The 15402-nt window shown below is 49.8% G+C and overlaps 2 protein-coding genes across 4 annotated transcripts in view; one reads left to right on the top strand and one right to left on the bottom strand.

Moving 5' to 3' along the window:
- The window catches only part of FYCO1 (FYVE and coiled-coil domain autophagy adaptor 1), a 785579-nt gene that overhangs the window by 612212 nt on the left and 157965 nt on the right, over nucleotides 1-15402 (top strand). The gene's annotated exons all lie outside the window — the stretch shown is intronic.
- The window catches only part of CXCR6 (C-X-C motif chemokine receptor 6), a 56863-nt gene that overhangs the window by 2982 nt on the left and 38479 nt on the right, over nucleotides 1-15402 (bottom strand). The gene's annotated exons all lie outside the window — the stretch shown is intronic.

The following is a 15402-nucleotide window of genomic DNA, read 5'->3' on the forward strand; positions in this document are numbered from 1 at the left end:
TAGTTCAGTAAAGGCTTGTCCATGTTTTTAATGATTGTGGTCCTCATTCATTACATAATTGTATGTAATTTTGCTTGAGCTTATCCTGTGAAGAGCTCTGCTTCCGCAATGACTTGATCTGTGTTATAGAAATGTCACCAATAATGATTAAACAATATGTGCTATATGTCAGGGTCTTTCCCTAAAGTCCTGGAGTCTCAGGAATAGCCTAGTAACATCACGGATGAGATTTTACATGTTCCTCAGTAGTCAATATGATAAGAACTTAGAAACATGGATCCCTAAGCCTTCTGTATTGAACAGTCACAACCTAGTTGAATGGAGAAGGTCAGAAGGTTGCTGCAAGGGACAACCCAACACAACAATCTCAGTTACAATAAAGCCCAACCAGTTATTTTACAACTATAAAAGTAGCATAATTGTAAATCCTAATCTGCAAACATGTGTACAGTACAAACAATATCTGAAAGAAACAATTAGTTATAGATTCCTTACCTTAGAAATGACCCCGAGGCGTCAGACTGGATCCGGAGAGTTTTTCGTCAGCAGTAACCCTGCGCGGCGGTAGGTGGTGTCGGTCGACTCCACGTCGTCAGTGTCGTGGTCGCCGTGATGACATCACAGAAGTTACTTAGATGCTGCCCTCACGCACTGATGTCAGTTTTTTCTTTTTCCGCGCCAGCAAGCACAGATCCGGAGAGAGCGGTACCCCCAGTCACTTTTTGACTGACTTTTTTGTGACTTTTGTCGACTTCTTTTTGAGTCTACATCGACTTCTGATGCACAAGGGATGCCCGGTTTCAAGGCCTGCGGTTCCTGTTCTCGACTGATGTCGGTGACGGATCCGCACCGCGTATGCCTCTACTGCCGAACCATGGCCCGAGGTCTTTGCGAGAGCGGTCCCGTAAGCTACTCGAGGCCCGGCAGTCGGCTCTGCATGGTTCAAGGTCCTGGTCGCGTGGGAGGTCGAGGGACCGATCGCGGGGCCACCATCACTCCTCATCCAAGTCTTCACACTCTGGGTCAGGTAAGTCAAAGCACAAGAAGAAGTCGACGAAGCATCACCGCTCTTCGACTTCCCCTCGTCCGTCGGATCACGCGACTAAGGGTGCCGGTGGTGCCCCTCTTGCGGCTCCGCGTGCAGAGTCTTCAGGGTTGACTCTGGCCTTCCCTCCCTTCCCAGGACCGGGAGCGACCCCTGCCCAGGTTCATCAGTCCTACAAAGCAATGCATGCCATCTTTCGGCAGCCCCGACTCCGCTATTGTGCCTTCGGGGCCCGCGGACTCGGCTGGGGGCCTAGGCCTTTGATGCCGGCGGCTCCGGCCTCCGCTCCGCAGGGCCCCCTTGGATCCAGGCCTGGATTCGGATTGGCGCCAGTCCACCTCGTGACACCTCCACCGGCGCCGATTCCACCAGCACCACGTCCGCAGCTGGACCTCCAGCTGGCTTGCACCCCGATGTGGATATGGAGCCGGACTGGTGTCGACCGACGCTGGATCCGGCGCCGATGGGTAGTTTTGTGCCTGCATTCCACCCTGGCCATTTTCAGCCAGTTTTACAGCCAAAGGAGGGTGAGGAAGACTGGCAGGGGTTTGAGGACCCTCTCACTGCTCAGTTGGAGTACGATCAGGACTGGAGAGAGGACCTGGGGGATGCCAGTGGTCTGGACACCTCACCAGACCTTGGCATGTTGTCTCCCCCTACCGTGGCCCTACACGCAGTGGTGTTGCGTAGAGCGGCTGAGGCCCTAAACCTCAAGCTACCTTCTGTGGCAGTCAGGACTAACCTCCTGACAGAGGTGCTTCGACCGGCAGTGAGCTCTTCAGAGCCCCTGCTGCTGTTTAATGGAGCAATTCCGGGTGGACGACCAGCTCTTTATTGGTTACACGGGCGCTAAGAAAGGTCGGGCCGTGCACAAACGGACCATCTCCAGGTGGGTCGATCTGTTCATCAAGGCCTGCTACTCTTTAGCAAAGAAAGAGACTCCAGTGGGGCTGCGCGCCCATTCCACCAGGGTGACAACAGCTACTATTGCTTTGGGACGGGGAGTCCCCCTAAATGACATCTGTCAGGCAGCTACCTGGGATTCACTGCACACGTTCACCAAGCACTACTGCCTGAACAGCCAAGTCCAAAGAAATGATTTCTTTGGTCATTCTGTTATTTAGGACTTCTGGTGTGAACTTGTTTCGCAGACCCACCTCCGGGGTTGGTATTGCTGGGGTATCTATTCTAGGTAATGAATCTATAACTAACTGTTTCTTTCAGATGAACAAGTTACTTACGTTCTGTAACGATATATCTGTAAGAAACATAGGTTAGTTATAGATTCCTTACCGCCTCACCCATCCTCCCTGTTCTGCGAACTGATTTCTGTGGTTAAGGACATCCTTTCAGGGCCCTAGTTTTGTGCACCAATAGTCAGTGTCTTGCATGGCTCTACATTCCTGGCACAGAAAGTCATGTACAGAACTGGCCTCAGCGCCCGAGAGCGGCATCTAAGTAACTCCTGCGACGTCATCTTGGCCACCACGGCTCAGGGGTACTGCTGACGAAAAACTTTCCGGATCCAGTCTGACGCCTGGGGGTAATTTCTACGGTAAGGAATCCATAACTAACCTATATTTCTTACAGATATATCGTTACCAAAGGTAAGTAACTTGTTCTATCAGATCATGCAAAACGCACAACATGATTGCAAAGGTTGGATTCAAAACAGCCACGGTAACATAGAAGGCGGCACTGTCGCAAGATAGGGTATCAATTCACACAATTTATTCTGTTAGTGATATCCTGTGCACAATCACTAATCAGTTTGCAGACATTGTGCTAGTTCTAGTTACAGAGGACGCACAGGCTTGCAATCCTCCAGCCTAACACAGATAGCATTGTATCTATTGTTCATAATCATGAATACCAGGAAACTGCCAAAATCCATGAGTATACAGCAGCAACCTGCAAAGGAAAGGAAAACCACCCTAGTCAAACTAAAACAAACTTTCTTGATGTTCAGTGTGTGAAACTATGGAACCAGGAAGGTAGGCCTACCACCCATTGTCCGTTTGGGGTTATGTGTCCCTTAAAATGTTGATATCTGGCCTAAGGGAACTAGAGAACCAGGTCAGCAACTCCATTCTCAGATGTGACTGGTCTCAATAATCATAGAACCAACAGCAGTCTGACCTAGCAGGGCAGTTGGTTCTGAGAGCCTATAGGGAAATCTGGTCCAGGTGACAGAGTGTGGTTATCGCAAACAAAACATTGTTTTCATAATCTTTCATATTTTCTGTCCCTGTCATGTTGTGCAGACATTGTATCAGCCAATACAGTGATGCCATGTCTTGTCTTTTCACAATTTATTGGTGAGTGTATCCTTTCAGGTGGCAGAAGATATTTTCATCCACAACACTAAAGTCTCTCTCTGGATTTCTAGTGAATTAAACTCCCTAGCTCCTCTATGCTCTTCTTTTTCGTCCCATAGACATAGATTCGCCTGTTAGCATACCACTGAAGAGGAAACTGTCTGTAAAACAGAGCAACTGTAGTGAGCCAGGCAGACCTACAGAATGACGAATGGAAATCTGTTCTCTGCTCAGCTGAATCACTTTTTCTTAACCACTTTATTTTTAATTTCAGTATAACATCACTTCGTACAAAAGCACAGCAAATACTGTATATACATATATTACCAAGGTGCATGTTTTGTTCCACTATGAACAAAGTAGATTAACCCCACATTTCTTAGATCTTTGACTATACAGGGGAGTCTGTGCCTGAGGAGTCTTCTGACTCAGAGTCCATTAATTTGAGCCCAGCTTTTCTCAGCAGTTCAGGAATCAGGGGAGGATTGGCACCCACCGCCCTATCACACTTCATAGAGTTCCGGAAGAGTAGCCATGTGGATTTTAATTTGTCAGTCCTATCTTTTTTTTAGTTGTTTCAGTTTATTTGAGAAAACAACATTATCACATAGCAATAACAACAGATCACATCTTAATCAGGCGAGTACATACTGTTTTCATCTCTCTAGTGACCACACTTGATCTAGGCACATACTAGCCTCACAACCGTGTGTATAGTCTCCTTATGTGTTAGGGTTGACCTGATATCTCTTCTTGTTTGTCCCCCTAATGTCTTGGGTTGGTATGGGCTCTTTTAGACTTGTGACCCCACTGTGGTAGTTTGAGTGTCGTCGTTACTCTATGCCAAACCATAGTAATTTATCAGCTACTCCAGATTTTAGTGAATTTCTTGGGGCACCCTCTACTTTTGTATGTCACCCTTTTCGCTGCCATGTATAGGTCCATGCCCCATTTCCATTTGTGTAGTGTTGGAGTCTCTTGTGTGCTCCAGTACTGTGCTATATCTCCATTGCCACTACCAATCCCAATGAGCTGAAAAGTAGTTTGGGCCTAGGGACATCAATATCACTTGGGATACCCAGCAAAACAAATTTTAAGTCAGCTGGAAGTGAAACACCCAGTATTGCATTCAGTTCTTTTTTTTTGTTAACTTTATTTTTCAGTTTTTTTAACAATACAACATAATTCTGTCTCACAGTAGGTCTTATAATCCACTTCTTACATGGGTAGTCGGTTCCGTATGTATCCCAACGTGTCTGGTCGTGCATAACAAACCTTCATAGTGCTATCAATGGAGATTTCCAAAAATCAATAACATTAGTGTCCCGGAACCATTTGCAGTATAGTCCAACAGTGCACGTTCTTACATCTATGCCTCCATCTGTGATGGGCATGCGCTTTCCGTGCTTTGGGCCAGTAGATAGTCCTGTAGTGGCCCCCAAATGTCTTTAGGTTGAGAGGCTTGCGGTAGCAGCTCCGCATACGTGGTGGACTGCTCTTGACAATATAATAAGTCTGCTAACCATTCCTTAAATTTTGGTGCACGGCCCCCCCCCCATCTGCACGCTATCCTCCGCTTTGCCAATAGGAGGGATATTGATATGTATTTTCTGTGTTTAATGGGTATCTGTTTGGTGTATCCTAAGAGCGCGATAAGTGGGTCTCTGTCTATACTGATTGCTACCATTTTCTCTAGTGCCATGAACACCTGACCCCAATAGTCCTGCACTCGTGCGCATTCCCATGCCAAATGTAGGAATCCCACTCCCGGTTGCCCACATCTGTCACACCGATCACTGCTCGCTAACTTGAATCTAAGTTTCTTCACTGGTGTGTAATACAATTGGTGCAAGTATTTATAATGTATTATTCGCAGCCTGCAGCTTGCCGATATCTGCGCCGTTTGGAGGCAACAATATCTCCACTGTTCATCCGTGATGTCCTGTCCTTTATCCTCCTCCCAATGATGCCTGGCTGAAGTAGACATCTCCACTCCGTGTGTGTGCATTCTGCCATATAACCCAGATACATGGTGTTTCCCATCCTTGGAGCCTAACATCTGATGTAACGGCTCCAGATACTCTGGTTCCTGAGGGAAGTCCGGGAGAAGCGCCCTCATTCCCTGTCTCAAGCGCGTGTATAGAAATGTGTCCAGGGAGGAGTATGCCGTTTCATGCATGAACTGTTCCTGCGTGCACAATCGACCCTCATGGAACAGGTCTCCCCACTTAGCAACATGGACACGCTGACAGAGGTCCCGGAATCCCTTCTCCTGCAGTAGCGAAAGGTCAGGGTGGTACGCAAGGGGCAACCTAGGGGAGTATATGAAAAGTATGTTCAGGCGCCTCGCTATCTGGCGCCAAGCATCCACCGTGCCAGTGATCGTAGTGGCCGGTTCTGCTCGGGGGCGATTCACACTGTAAATGAAGCCATTCAGCGGTATTGGGTCCGCTAGCCAGTCTTCTGCCGCGACCTGCGGCATATAGCGAGGCGGATTAATCCAATAGTAGGCGTAATGTGCTTGTGCGCACTGATAGTACACCTCGAAGTCAGGGGTGCTAAACCCCCCTTGTTCAAATGGCCGAGTCAGCATGGACCACTTCAATCTCAGTTGCTTACCTCCCCACAACAGCCTGATTAGTTCGGAGCGCAGGCGCTGGAAGAAATGCCTTCCAGGATGATAGGGCACATTTAGGAATAAATAAAGGAATTGTGGGAGTACAATCATTTTTATAATGGACGCTCTACCTGCCAACGAGAGAGGCAAAGAGATCCAGCGTGTCACATTCGTACCCAGGCATTCTATGGCCGTGCCATAATTCCCTCTTAAAATTTCTTTTCTGTCCCTAGCAATCTGTATCCCCAGATATCTGAGGTCGTCATGGCACCATTCCAGCGGGAAATCGAGAGGGAACGGGGTCACTGCGTCTGTGAGAGGGAACACCTGTGATTTACTCCAATTAATGCCCACCCCGGACAGCACTCCGAAGCGTATGAACTCCCTCAGCAAGGGGTTAATATTGACCTGGGGATCCCTCACGTATAGTGTGATGTCGTCCGCGTATAGTGATATCAGTATCTGTCTGAGACAGCAGCGGAACGCCTTATCCTGGTGGACTTGCCGCAAGCGGGAGGCCAGCGGCTCCACCGCAATGGCAAATAATAGCGGGGATAGCAGACATCCCTGACGAGTCCCTCTGGTTATCGGTAGCGGCTGTAATAAGTGCCCATTGATTAAAACTCTGGCTACGGGTCGGGCATACAATAATTGGAGCCATGAGAGGTAAAGTCTAGTAAAGCCCATCATTTGCAATATCCCAAATAGGTGTCCCATTCGACTGAATCGAATGCCTTGGTGGCATCTAGGAATACCGCGGCTAGCGGGAGCTCCGGTGCCACCGTCTGTATAAGGGAGAACAGGGTCCGGAGGTTATGAGAAGTCGCCCTCCCTGGCACGAACCCGGACTGGTCCGGGAGTACCAGCTTGTCCATGAGGAGGGCCAGGCGGTTCGCCAGTACTTTCGCCAAAATCTTTGTATCGCAATTCAACAGAGACAGTGATCTATATGAGTCACATGACTCCGGTGGCTTCCCTGGTTTCAGCAGAGAGGTGACCACTGCCTCTCGCATTGAGAAAGGCAATTCGCCCACCTCTAGTGATTCTTCATAAACCTCCTTGAGCACGGGCGCCATTATACTAATATAACTTTTGTAGAATTCTGCTGGTTATCCATCCGACCACAGCGCCTTCCCGTTTTGCAGTTGCATGATTGCTTCTTTTATTTCGTCTAGCTCGAACGGTAGGCACAGGAATTCCTTCTGTGAGTCGCCCAACCATCCAAGTGCCACCCCTCCCAGAAACCCCTCTAGGTCCAGCGATCCCTGCCTCTGCGAAGTGTACAACATTTTGTAGTGTTTATAGAATGTGTCTAGGATTGCCAGCGAATTCCGCGTGGGTGTGGCCCCGGGGGTTTGTATTTCCAGGATGTGTGAGGCATGACGGGGAACTCTGGTTAACGCCGCCAGCGCCTTGCCCGGCCGCTCTCCTTCACCATATCTACGAGCCACCCAATATCGCCCTCTATGTTTCGCCTCCCGCTGTGACGCCTCCTCATATTCCGATATCTTCTCCCGGAAATCTTTCTGTGTTTGCCCCACCTCTCCTCTCTCCATTCTCCGCTCCAAACACTTCAGGTCCCGCTCTAGCCGTTGTAGTGTGTGTTGCAGGTCTCGCAGCACTCCGAAGCTCTTGGAGAGGCAAAAGCCGCGTATGGTCACTTTGAAAGCCTCCCATATCACTTCCACGCTGCCTACTGACCCCTTTTTCCTCCTAAAGAAATCCTGAATTTCCTCCCCCAGTTCAGCTTGAAAGACCTGATCCAGAAGGGCTGTGGGCTGTAGCCTCCACCTCGGTTGAGGGGTACCATATCCTGGCATGGTCATCGTCACCTTCACCGGGCAATGGTCAGAAAAAGTTCTGGCCAGATGTGTCACGTTATGCAGGCCCGTTCCCAGCTCCCTTGATAGCAAACAGTAATCAATCCTGGACCAGGTCCCTCTGTATGAGGTGAAGTGTGTGCCCTCCCTCCTATGGGAATGTAGGTGCCTCCAACTATCTATGAGACCCCCTTCCGTGAGGATGCCTTGTAGTGCCTCCTGCACTCTGTTATAGTGATGTGGTCAGCGTGTGATCTATCCAGGTGAGGTTGGAGTACCGCATTAAAGTCCCCTCCCCAAACTATGTGATTGGAGCCGATAGTATTTCACTCCACAGGGCGTTGAAAAATAGCGGGCTATCCACATTCGGCCCATAGCAATTTGCAAAGGTAACAGTTTCTTTACCCATTCTCCCCCACACTATAACATATCTGCCCTGCGCATCCTCCAACACTCCAGCCTGTTCAAATCTAATCCGCTTCTTAAACAGTATCGCTACTCCTCGAGCATATGAAGAGTACGAGGCGAAGTAGCGGTGCCCTGCCCATTTACTCGCAAAACCGATACCCGCACTCGGAGCTAGATGTGTCTCTTGTAGCATTGCTACATCTATTTGTTGTCTGTCCAGATACGCTAGCACCTGCCTTCGCTTCCTCCCATCTCCTAGACCTCTGATGTTCCAGGTTAGTACTTTCAGTGTGCTGTTATCACCCTGCATCTCCATTACTTCTCCATTCCATACTAACTGCTGGTGTAATATCTTTGTGTCTGAACTTTTGGATAATCTTGGAGACCGTCTCCCCTACCCGAAATCGTCCCTCGCCTGACTGTGAAGTTCTTTCCCTCCCCCTCCCACTGAAGCACCCCAATCATGCCAGAGGTATTCATCCCACCCCTACCCCACTTCCCTCGAGGCCCCCCCGTGTCAATCCCCGTACTGTCCCTACCAGCGTGAGGCCCCCGAGATCAACCACAGGAAGTACCAACAATTTAACAAACTGTAAACCATACAAAAAGGGTATTTCCCAATGGGGTGACTCCCCAGGTGAATCACGGCTACCTCGATACCGTCCGGCTTGCCTGTCGTAACCTCAAGCGTCCGGGCAGCAGTCGAGGGTGGCTGACTGTGTCTGTACATTGTGAATCATCGCTCACTTTTCCCCTGCCCAGAGGCGGATCACCGCCCTCTCCGGGTGGCTGCCTCCTCCTCTGCAGGCCTTTCCCGCAGTTGGCACGTGTGGAGTCTCGCAAGCCACTGCAAGTCAGTGACACCATCCATTACTTCCCTGCTTCCATTGTTAGTCCTCTTCTGGAGTCGGAGTGGATCCAGCTTTCACCAGACGCGACACCGTCTTCGGTTGCGTCTTTATTTTTTTCAGGAATTCCTCCGCCTGTTGCGGCGTGGTGCAGATTGTCTGTCTACCCTGGTGCGTGACGCGGAGGCGTGCCGGGTACAGGAGGGCGTAGTCTATTCCCGCCTGTCTGAATTTCTGCTTGACTGCCAGGAATCTGCGGCGATCGTCTTGTACCTGCATTGTGAAATCTGGGAACATTGTGAAGGACACTCCTTCATATGACAAGTCTCTTCGCTCTCTCGCAACTCGCAGGGCTACATCTCTGTCCCTATAGTTCAGCAGGCGAGCTATTATGGGCCTGGGCGCACCCCCCGGAGGCGGCCGCGGCCCGAGGGAGCGGTGGGCGCGTTCCACTATAAAGTGGGGGGAGAGCCGGTCTGCCCCCACCACCTTGGTCAGCATCTTCTCAATAGTTCGTGCTTTCAGGTATTCCCAAAACGCGGATATTATTTCTGCGACTGCGTGCTTCTAAATCTTCATTTTTAGCTGCGATGACTTTGAGCAGCTTATCGAGTTGTGTTGTTGCCTTCTGTGCGTGCTCCGCGGTGTCCTCCACATTGGATATGCGCTGTTCCGCCTCTTTGAGCCGAGTCTCGTGGCCCTCTAATGTGCGCGCTATAAAATCCATCCTTGTCGCCATAGCGTCCATTTTTCCGCCAATGTCCGCAAACCCCCGCTTCATCTCGAGCAACAGCGCACTCATGTTATCCGTGGTTGCGGGCTCCGGCACTGCCTGTGTCGGCTCCACGCCGGTGCCCGTCTCCGAGGTCGGCGGCCGCACTGGTTTTTTCGCGTCGAACATAAGCCGCGACTGGCGGGTGTCCGTCTTCCCCATCGAGTCCCAAGCGCAACCGCAATATTCAGGGGGTGTGCTGGTGAGATACTCTGGGGCTCTCCCCCGCTGCTCTGTTCTGCTGTGCTCTTCTGGCGCCTCTGTGCTGGGGCGCACCCGGCCCGCCCCCCAGGTCACTGCAGATACCGCTTGCCCCCCCACACTGCTTCTCTGGAGGAGGCCTCGCAGCGCATCCAGCGTCCGGGCTCTTCTTCTCGCCTGCCCAGCTTCCCAAGATCGTCCCGCGTCCGGTAGACAGTTATGCGTGGGCCGTAGCCCCAACACCAGCTCAACCGCAACCCCCAGTGGCAGTCCCCCACTCCTGCTCTTCTTACTCATAGGGAGCCATGAGAGCTCCTCCACCCCCAGCTCTTCAATGCCAACAGTGGGTTCGCGCCCGGATGCCTTGCAGCGGAGCCAGCAGCGGGACGCGCCCTCTCCGCCGGATCCCGGGGCCCACAGCTCCTCTCCCCGTCAGTCCGCTGCAGCGCGCCCAGCCCCCACGGTCAGGGCCGTACTCCCGTGTGCGCTGTGCCAGCCGCAAGAGTCGCATGAGCCGTTCTTCTGCCCCCCTTGGGGATGAGGGCACTCCCCGCTCACCTCGCGCCTGTAGGCCCCCGCCGGGGGCTAAATTTCCTCTGCTTGTCCGGCTGGACGGAGCCCCCACCTCCGTCGTAGACTGCCACCTCTCGGTTCCTCCCTCCCCCGATGTCGTTCCGCAGATGTGCCTCTGCTACAGGACCCTCAAGGACGCACGCTCCATGCGAGAGCACTTCCGATCGCTGGGCAGCCCAGTCACCCCTCTCCTCCGGCAAGAACCTCCGCCTCCAGCCCTGCCAGGTGCCTCAGGCCTCCCGCCTCGCGTAGCGTCTCTCGCCGCTGCAATGCTCCACAAGACAGAGCGGCCGCATCCGGGCCTCACGCCCCCTCCTCCGATCGCCTGCAAAACAGAGTCTCCAGCTCACCGCTCCCACACCTCCGTGATCAGCAGGGGAAGATACGTGTGTATTCACTGGCCATCAATCGTTTTAGTCGAACAATGCAGGATAAATGCAGGATAAAGGAGCCAGCCCGCGGGAGTCTCACCAGAGTGCGACCATTCCGCTTGTGCGCCACCTAGCGCCCCCCCCATTGCATTCAGTTTTTTGATTGTCGCACCCCAGTACTCATGTATGCGGGGATTCTCCCATATTGTGTGTAGGAAATTTCCAGCATCGGTAAGACAACGCAAGCACTGTGCGGACTCAGCCCAACCCATTGTGTAGTCTTTCAGTGTCATAGTAGGCCCGGTGTAGTATTTTAAACTGGATGAGGCATAGTCTGGCTTTTATTGCAACCTCTCTACCTCTTCCATTTCCCCCAGGTCCCTCGCCCATGTTTCCTTCAATTTGCCCAGGGTATCGGGCATGATGTTATTTATCGTTATGTAGGTAAGTGACACGGCTTTGGTCGTAAGTTCGTCTTGTAATATTCTACCTTCTAGTGGTGCATATTCCGACAGTTCAGTCTCCCGTACTTCTGCAGTTCTCCATGCGTGGCGTAGATGAGCATATTTAAGAAATTGAGAGTTGTGAAGTTTGAATTCAGTTTGAAGGGTAGAAAAGGATTTAAGTTCTTCTTTTGCTATGACATCACTCACAGTGGAGATCCCCAGCAAGTCCTATGTTTCGAAGCCCTGCAACCCACCAACGTCTTTGAGCCAATACCCTTTCCACAATAGTGTTGCCCTAGTTATACTATTGGTCCAGCCCAGTGTCTTACTGGTCCGCTCCTATATCTCTATGTTGACCCATGATGCGGGAAGCAACCTTTGCGTCCCTTTTCCCCCATAAAGATAATGTAGAAATGTGTGTGGTGTCACTGTCTCCCTTTTGAGTCTGTTAGTGGGATGGTACCCTGCTGTATGTAGCCAGTCGTTGATGGGGGTAAGGTGGGTCGCCCAATTATATGCTTTGATGTCGGGGAGCGCTAGCCCCCCATTGTATTGATTTTGTTTTAGTGTCTTTAGAGTAATTTGTGGATGTTTCTTCAACCACAACAGTGCTCGAAGTTCGGAATCTATTTCCCTGAATATCATTCTCGGGAGGGGGTGATAGGTGTTTATCATTGAGGCAAGGAAATCATCATAAACAAACTACCCGCCCGTTATAGTGAGCGGTAATTCTCACTATCTGTCCGCATTCAGTTTAAAATTTGATAACACCCTCAGGATGTTGTGTGTGCAGCAGACCTCTACGTGGTATGTTAGAAAGATCCCGAGATATTGGAAACCTTCTGCAGCAACATGAAGGTCTCTGGGAATTGACGGCCATTCTGTTACGTGATTCGGGCTGTATAGTATTGATTTATACCAATTTATTCTTATATCCCGATACCCAGCCATATTCTTCTAGTATTTGGAACGTTATGGGGATTGTTGTGTCTGCATATAGTGAAATTTTTTCATCCGTTTAGTCGTCGGGTGCAGCCCTGAAGCTCCTTACTCCCGGATGTTGTATGATTGCACAGGCTAGGGGTTCAATTACAAGTGCAAATAATAGTGGGGACAGGGGGCATCCCTGCCTGGTCCCACGGGATATTGGGAATGTATGAGAGATCCTGCCGTTGACTCACACTGCTGCTCTAGGTGCGGTATACAGTAACGACACCCACTTCCTGACATTCGGGCCAAAACTGACCCTAATGAGAGTGGCGTCTAAAAAGGACCAGTGTACCGCCTCAAAGGCTTTTTCTGCATCTATGCAGGGAGAGGCGGGGAGCGAGACCAGAGAGAGCCCGATGATTCCTCCGATCGCCCGAAGGCACTTCACTCCCGGCCAGCCGTCAGGACCCCACGTACGCCATTTTGGGCTTCGGACTGTTGCTTGTGTCTATGCGGCTCACTATTGCTGTGTTTGTGCCCTTGAAGATATGGTTTGTTTGTTTGTGCCCCTCCTAGAGATTTTGCTCATAGGGGCTGTCTACTGCTTGTTGATAATCTGGCAGGATTTGTTGCATGAATTCAGCTCCAGCGGGGATCTACGCACTGACACATCTTACCCGGCCATGCTCTAGGCCACGCCTCCTTATTAGTCCTATCTTGAACCATTGCAGTTAATTTTTCAAGCACATAGATATCCCATGTTTTTCCCACCACACATGGAGTTGGGGAATGGTAGGATGTTTCCAGAACTGAGCTTGTGTCAATCTGGCATCTAATAGTAGATGTGTAGTTAGTTTGCCCTGTGGTGTGGATAAGGGATAGTCACTGTGTTCTGCTAAATCACCAAAGGGTATTGCCAACGGCTGTGTATGGAGTGTTGCTCCCAACATCACACTTATTTGTAAATGATGTCTTTCCAATATGCATGGATAAATGTACATGACCACCCCATGAGTAGGCAGGTGCCCCTTTCAACACAGTTTTTCCAATACATCTGAGCTGCTAAACCTTGTGTGAAGCTGTCTTAGGGATAAGTATAAACTGGTAAGTAATTTGTATATGTTTTCTTTGGGTGAAGTATAGATTGAGGTCTTTGCGGCTCTCTGTCATATTCTTTTACTAAGTAGTGTATTCAATCTCTTGCCCAGATCTTTCTCTCATTGGTTCATTTGATTATGTTTATCTTTGGGGCCTAGATCTACCGTTGTCCATTGTATCCAAGCAGGGTGGGACTGGGACAAGAAACGGCCCCCATCAGTGAATTAGATAGCTAAAAAAGTGTTTCATGTTTGCAAATTGGGACACTTATGAACACTCTAAAGACACGCTTTCTAAATGTTTTGCAAGGTATGGAACACTGCATGGATTTGCACTTGCTGCAGGCATTGTTTGTTTTAATATCAGGGAAATCAACAGTAAAAACTGGCCTACAAAGGTCAAAGAACCAGCCCGCACACTGAGCTGTCAGACCAGCACATCGGGCAGTGCCTGACTGCGCTATGGGCCAGACTGCCCCTGTCGCCACGTTATCCCCTTTCGTAGTAACTTATTCTCAAAAATAGTTTCTAATAGAGTTTTCTCATGGTTGGCTCCTTCTCTTACCTTTCTAGATCTGGCCCAGTGCAAAACTCATGTGAGCCTAAAGTTCTGTTCTGGTTCTGTTGTTCCAACCTTTAAAGAGTAGTGGATCCAGCCTTGCGTGGGATTTGTTGCCAGACATCTTGTAGGATCTGTGTGGTTGTCAGCATGCATTGTTTTCCCACTGTGGGAGTCAGAGAAGGTTCTGTACCAAGATCCGTAGAACCGAGGCACAAGAAAACAGAAAAACAAATGCGCAAAACAGGAAAAGGGGGCAGGGTAGAAACACCCTGACCCCCTAGGCCTGCTCAGGAGGTCCCACAAGGACCCCCAGGGCCCCAAAAAGAATTAGGTTTTTCTTTTTAAATCACGTTATGCGCGGAGGATCCACGAATCCGGCCAAAAAATATTTAAAAATGAAGCGCGGCTCCCGCGCTTCGTTATTAGTTAGCCCCTGGGTGGGCCAAGTCCCGGGGGCACTGCAAAAAAAAGAATTGCGGGGGCTTTCTATAAATATTTGCGGGGGGCACACAGCCCCCCCCGCAGCCCCGGGGGCTGTAATTTGGAGTGGGTGTATAAAAAGGTTATATTAGGGTGTGAGAAGATGCATCAATTTATCACACGGATGATGTCATCAGTGATGTCATTTGAGATGTCATGAGTGATGTCATCAGTGATGTCACTGACCATGTCATGAGTGATGTAATATGTGACGTCATCCGCAGTGCATTGCGGGGGCGCGAGTAATAGTTAGCTGAACTAACTATAACGGGGGAATTTCTATGGTTTTGTTCAAGTGAAATGTCCAACTAAATATAACTTTCCCTAAAACCTATGGTTTTTTCAGTATGTATATATATATATACATATATATATATATATATATATATATATATATATATATATATATATATATATATTATCTACTGGCAGTCGCCAGTAGATAGTTATAGTTACAACCTATTTTCCATAGGAAATCTGAAAATTCTATTTGGAATAACTTTGGCGCCGATTGACGAATCCTCGCGAAATTTTCAAAATAGGTGGGGCGCTCTGTTCAGCTCTACCCTGAAAGTCTCGGGGTGATTCGTCAAGCGGGGGCCGAGAAAAAGGGGGGGTCCCAAAACGTGTTTTCCCCATGCATTTTTCCATAGGACCTTTAGTCGCAGCTACAGCCCGAACGGCTGAACAGAATTACGTGAAATTTGGCAGAGAGGTAGCCATAAGGTCAAGGAAGTGCCTTTTGCATAAATGGTGTAAATCTGTTCAGTATTTCCTGAGAAAATAGCATTTAAAACCATATCAATATCTATATGCGCGCACCGTGCGCGCTGGGTGCGCGCACCCTGCCGTGCGCGAGCGCAATTCTGATTGGTTGTTAGATGTCGGTAAACATTCGAATCGGTCGAAACCAG

This window comes from Triturus cristatus, chromosome 5_2, assembly GCF_964204655.1.
Source record: "Triturus cristatus chromosome 5_2, aTriCri1.1, whole genome shotgun sequence".
Taxonomy (NCBI): Eukaryota; Metazoa; Chordata; class Amphibia; order Caudata; family Salamandridae; genus Triturus; species Triturus cristatus.